Source organism: Gossypium arboreum, chromosome 4 (assembly GCF_025698485.1).
Source record: "Gossypium arboreum isolate Shixiya-1 chromosome 4, ASM2569848v2, whole genome shotgun sequence".
NCBI lineage: Eukaryota > Viridiplantae > Streptophyta > Magnoliopsida > Malvales > Malvaceae > Gossypium > Gossypium arboreum.
The window spans coordinates 10,403,232-10,409,166 of NC_069073.1; the positions used below are offsets into that span (position 1 = coordinate 10,403,232).

Here is a 5,935-nt window from a genome sequence, read left to right on the forward strand (position 1 = left end):
GAAGAAAATTGCCTTTGGACCAATAGCGAGCATATCCAACTCCTCCCCATAACCCAAGTAAAGGTACCCAATCTTGGCTTCCACATTTGTATAGCGAATCGAAGGACGAATCCGTGGTGCTCTCCATGTTATATCCTCGCCAAGATTCGAAAGATCGATACCCAATGTTGCTCGGTGACTTCCTTCTACCATTCTTTCTTGAGGAAAGCTTTAGCGGGAGAATGTTTTAGAAAACATATGGAATGGAGTGCGCTCTACCTTCCGTAAGTGACTCAAAATCCAAACATTGAGCAATCACAAGATCCGATAAATCGTCCCTCCCTTTTCTTCGACAACTACTCAGAACACGAAGGTTTCGCTAGGATGGTTGGGACAGGTTGACTCCTTGTTTTAACCTTTCAAGAAATCAACTATCGCCACTTCGAGATGTCCGAGAACCTTTGGGAAAATAACCAAACCATAAATGGCCAAAGCGAATAGATTTACCCTTTTCAAAGATGTCGATGGTTCGAGTCAAATCTCGTAGGGAGGACCATGGAATGCAAATGGTTTCGTTCTTCTTCTTTATCGTCTTTCAACCCATGCATCGGCCGTGTCATCGGGCCTCACTAACTTTTCTTGAAGGTCATCGGCTTAGGCTCCTTCACATATATTTTGTCAATTGTACATTGTCGATGCGGAGTAAAGCAAAGATACTCTTCTATAGTTGAGTCATGTCTTCTTGATTGAAGGTGAAACACCGATAAGTCGGGTCCCGTAACCAACCATGGCTTGAATCAACTGTTCATCTACACGGATGGTGATCAGTGAGCTATATCTCCATACCTCTCGGTGAAAATGTCTCTAATGTCCGAATCCATCGATTCCAAATTTGAACCAAATCTTCGAGGTTATTTTGGCGAACATTCACGCTTATTTGTTCGGCAAATTGGCAGACACCTTTCCACAAGACTATCCCCTTGTCCCTCCGAGTTTTTAGAGACCGGTCCGAACCACGGCATTCTTCTCGATCATTTGTGTAATTGACTCCTCCATCAGAAACCCGTTTTTTTGGCAACCAACCTTTAATCAACACCTTTCTAATATGATGCCTACGATGCATTATGAAAATAAAAAATAAAAACAAACAAACTCGGTTAGTAAACACAACAATTATAATTTGAAAAACAAATTAAACTACCCAATCCAATTCTCTTGAAAGGTAAAAGGCATTTTCCCCGTGTACTTATTTTGGTGACTATAAGCGGACAGAGGTTCGTCATGACTCTAATTGGATAGCTCGTATGGTTCATTATATGCAGTCTCGATTCTAGACAGGTACTCGAATTGCTCGTACTATCATCTACTAAGATTAGCACGAAGCCTCGGTCATAACCCATCACAGCTCACGAGTTCAATTCGAGGATTACATTTACTTATGCTTATGCGGAGGGACAAGTTAACTCACGAAAGCATAAGTCATATGTAACAAAGTATTCACTAGCTGCATGGAGGGACGAGTTAACTCACGAAGGCATAGCGTTTACTTTCACTTAAACAGACAGAGCCGGGTAGAGAGCTTTATGTTATGCAAAATGCAAGTGCACGTGTGTGGGAGAAAACTCATAAACCTTTGTGTTTTACTTAAAGGAACTAAACCAAAACCATAAAAGTTGAAAACCGAAAACAAACAAATAAGCAAGTTAGAAGAGATACAAATGCAGAATTTTGAAAACGAGATTTTTGGATCACGACCAAATATTTACTTTGAACAAGGAAATTTGAAAATTTTAACAACACATGCTTAACTCGACTCGACTCTCAAAAACGCGTCCTCAGTGGAGTCGCCACTGCTATGCATTTAAAAAACTTTACGCTTGGTCGCTAATTATGGTGATTTATTAAACATTTGAAAACCAACTTCCGATTTTATTAACAAAGGAGTCGCCATCGATCCTTTTTATAGGTGTGATCGGACACCTAATAAAATTATTTTAAAACAAAAGAAGGCCAAATTTAGGTCTACGTGAAAGTTCAGAGAAAAATTGGGGTTCGAGTCGATTCACATGAGGAAGGTATTAGCACCCTCACGACGCCCAAAATTGGTATCTCATAAACATGTATTGACTTGATTTTCAAAAATACGAGTTCAATATAATATTTAACCGTGATCCGATTGAAAAATAGGAATTTTTAGTTTTCGATTTTTTTTAGAAAGGGTGTCCTGTTTCACAAGCCGATTTAATTTCACCCAACATAGCGATGAAATCGATAGCTTAATATTAAATCGGTACATTGCCTTATTTTTGAAATTAATTAAAACATGAGAAAAATATTCCTAAAGTGAGAAATTAAAATAGATAAAGAACATAAAAAAAATGATATCATTAATGAAAATATTAACATGGAATACTAGAATATTAAAATAACAATAATAATGATATTTACAAAATAGAAACAAGTCATGTACTAATAATAAAATAGGAAAAATGATATATTTGGTAATAATAATATAAAATAATAATATGTACATAAAAATACATATATATGTATATATATATAATAAAAGTATGTAATAATAATAATAATAATATCTACAATAAAAGAAAATATTGGGAAACGCATATAAAAAATATATACATAAAAATTTACAACAATAATATAAAATAATGATATGTGCAAAAATATATATATATATATATATATATATATACATATGTATATAAAATATACACTAATATAATAATAGTTATAATAATACTAGCAATAGTAATAATTTGTAATAATAATATATACACAATATGGAATTTAAAATATATATATATATATATATATGTATATAATAGTATTTAAGAATATATACATAAGAAATATATAACTAATGGCATATATACATAATATATATATATAAAATACACATATATATATATATATATATATATACATATTAGAAATGATAAAAATGCAGCACATCATTGTGGACTAAATTGAAAATCATGACAAATTCGGGCCAAATTAAAAAACAAAAATGACTTAATTGTAAAGTAATAAAAGCGGAAGGGCTAAAAGCTAATTTGCCCTTCCTTTAAAAAACACGCGGATCCTAGGCGGGTCGGGTCGGTCGAACGGTCCAAGTCAAAACGACGTCGTTTTGGGGTTAATGACAACCCCAAAACGACGCTTTTGGAGGGCTATATAAGGCCAAAATAACCCAAAAAATCATTTGGAGGAGGGAAAGAAAAAAGGAAGAGAGAGGGAAGAGAGAAGGAGAGAGAGAGAGGGGAAGGGAATTGGTTGGGCGACCGGTCACGGAGGCTCTCGGTTGTGCGCCGCCACCACACACGTTGTTTAGGAAAGGTAAAAAAAAAATCTTTTTTTTTGTTTTTATTTTATTTTATTTATATTTTATGTTTTAATATATATAGGTTAAAAACTTAAAATCGGATTAAAATAAAATATAAAAAAAATCACCTTAGATTTTTTTGTTTCTTCAATCTCTAATTTGAATTTGTTTTGGGTCGTTCTATTGTTTTTTTTGGTTTTTTTGCTGGAAATTTTTTTCTGGAAATTTTTTTTTGGTGCTGGAATTTTTTGCTGGATTTTTTTTTTTGCTTCCCCTCTTTTATCTCTTCCTCCTTTCTTCAGTTAAGGTTTCAACACCCATCATCACCGGCGATTCACCGTGCCGAACGGAAAGGGGAGCGGCCACGGGGTAGATCCGGTAATACTCTTTTCTTCCTTGATTCTTTTTCGTTTTAAAGTAAGTTAAAGAAAAAAAATAAAACAAAGCAAAGATAAACAGAAAGATTGAGATAATGAGAGAAAAATTGAAGTTCACCTTCCGAGCTTTCCTTTTTTGTGTTCTTGATACAAACTTTTATCCCTTTCCCTTTTTTGTTGTTTGGGTGGCTTTATATAGCCTAATTTTTACATACTTTATTATTATTCTCTATTCTTGCTTCTGCTTTTGCTTGTTTGCGGGGCATGGGCATGGACAATGGGGTGTGTGATGGTGTCAAGGCAGACAAGATGGGAGAGTGGGAGTGGTGCTGGTGGCGAGGCAAAGATGGGAGAGTGGGAATGGTGCTGGTGGCGATATGCATGGGAGAGTGGGAAGAGGCAAGTGGGAGTCTAGGGTTTTGGAATTGGGCTTGGATGTTGGGCTAGGTTAATTTTAGGTTTTGGGTTTGAGGATGGGTTAAATGGTTTAATGGGCCTGGGTATTTTGTAAACGGGCCAAAATTGGCCTACAACACGAGGGTTCTTACCGAATTGGGCTCATTGGCCCATCATTCCAATTTTGGCCCATTAAGCCCAAAAATATCGAGGGCACAGAAATCATGCACTTTACAGTCCAAACATTGCAGCTTACCAAAAACATTAATCGATTTACCTCACGAGCATTCGCACACTCGCAAATCTACAAAATATCGGTTTTCGGCATTTTGGCTTTTCGACTTTTGCCGATCTAGACTAAGAAAGAGGGTGTTAGTTACACATCTGTTTGCGACGATATGCTGACGAGATCCACACACGAACTGCCTACAATTGGATTACTAACACGTTAATCTAACTATTCAAACACGAACTACATATTAACCCCATACCATATTCGGCCAACCACACCTACTGATCATAGTAAGCTTATAAGAAATCAATAAGCAACTCATTAACAAATTTTTGTCAATGTTTACCACATAATCATAATTTCACTGCAAGCTGTCTTCCTGAGCAACAGTCACTAAATTATTTATAACTGGAGCTACGAAACTCCAAATCAAGTGCCGTTAATTTTCCATGAAAATAGACTCATATATCTTCTATCCATAAAATTTTCAGAATTTTTGGTTTAGCCAATCAATACCAGATTTTTCTTAAAGTTTCCCATGTTTCACTGTTTGACTAATTTGACCACTCTTCATTACAAATCAAATTTCTCATTGTACAGAATTCAAAATATGTTCTTGTTTATTTCATTTGAAACTAGACTCAATAAGATTTAATTACATAATTTATTCAGCTTCTAATTCTTCTCCCACAATTTATGGTGATTTTCCAAAGTCACGTTACTGCTGCTGTCCCAAGCAGATTTATTACCAAATCACTCTTTCACACATACCTTGCATGGATGTTATTTAAACATGTATATCACCAATCAATCATCACATATCTATGATTTTACTTAAGTATAATCTCCATTTCATCATTTTAAAGCACAACATGTTAGCTGATTTTTCCCTTTAACATCTAAGGCACATGCATGCTCATTTGTTTGGCTCAACTTCACCTATCTTCCATTTTTCATCAAAAGAACATGAAACAACAACCATTTCCTTCATTTTAATTCATGACTAAATGCTCACAACACAACTAAAAATCAAAATATACTTCAAGAGTTAAGGTAGAATCAAGAAGAACTCATGAACCTCAAAATAGAAGCAAGGTACCAAGAACTTACCTTCAATTTTCCTCCTCCTAATGACCAAATACTCAAGAGCTTTCTCCTCTCCTTTCTCTTCTCTAACTTTCAGCTATGATGAACAAAGATGGACAAAACTTTGTTCTTTTCACCCTTTTCTTTTAATAAAACTTCATATTTCATCCATTTAATTCTTTAATACAAAAGACATGAAATTCTTATCATGAAACATTTACCTAACCCATTATCATGAAACATTTACCTAACCCATTATCATGGAACATTTACCTACCCTATTATCATGGAACATTTACCTAACCTTTTATCAATTTGTATCAATTTGTACCATAAATTATGGATATCAAATGTACATTTTGTCTACAACAACATGATGGCTGGCCACTTCATGTAAAATGGGAGGTTTGTCATACAAATCCTCCTATTTTGCACTCCTATTTATTTGGCCACTTCAATTTAATCTATAGCATTTTCAAACATTTTCACATAGGTCCTATTTCATAATTTCACCCCCTTTTT

General features: G+C 34.7%; 1 long non-coding RNA gene across 1 annotated transcript; it reads right to left on the reverse strand.

Annotated features, from left to right (window-relative positions):
• Nucleotides 1–987: 987 nt before the first annotated feature.
• Nucleotides 988–5,573, reverse strand: LOC128291451 (uncharacterized). The gene is made up of 3 exons (XR_008281241.1): nt 5,438–5,573; nt 4,373–4,521; nt 988–1,091 (listed from the first exon to the last, which is right to left on the reverse strand). It is a non-coding gene; the product is annotated as an uncharacterized LOC128291451 (long non-coding RNA).
• Between the last annotated feature and the right edge of the window lie 362 nt (nt 5,574–5,935).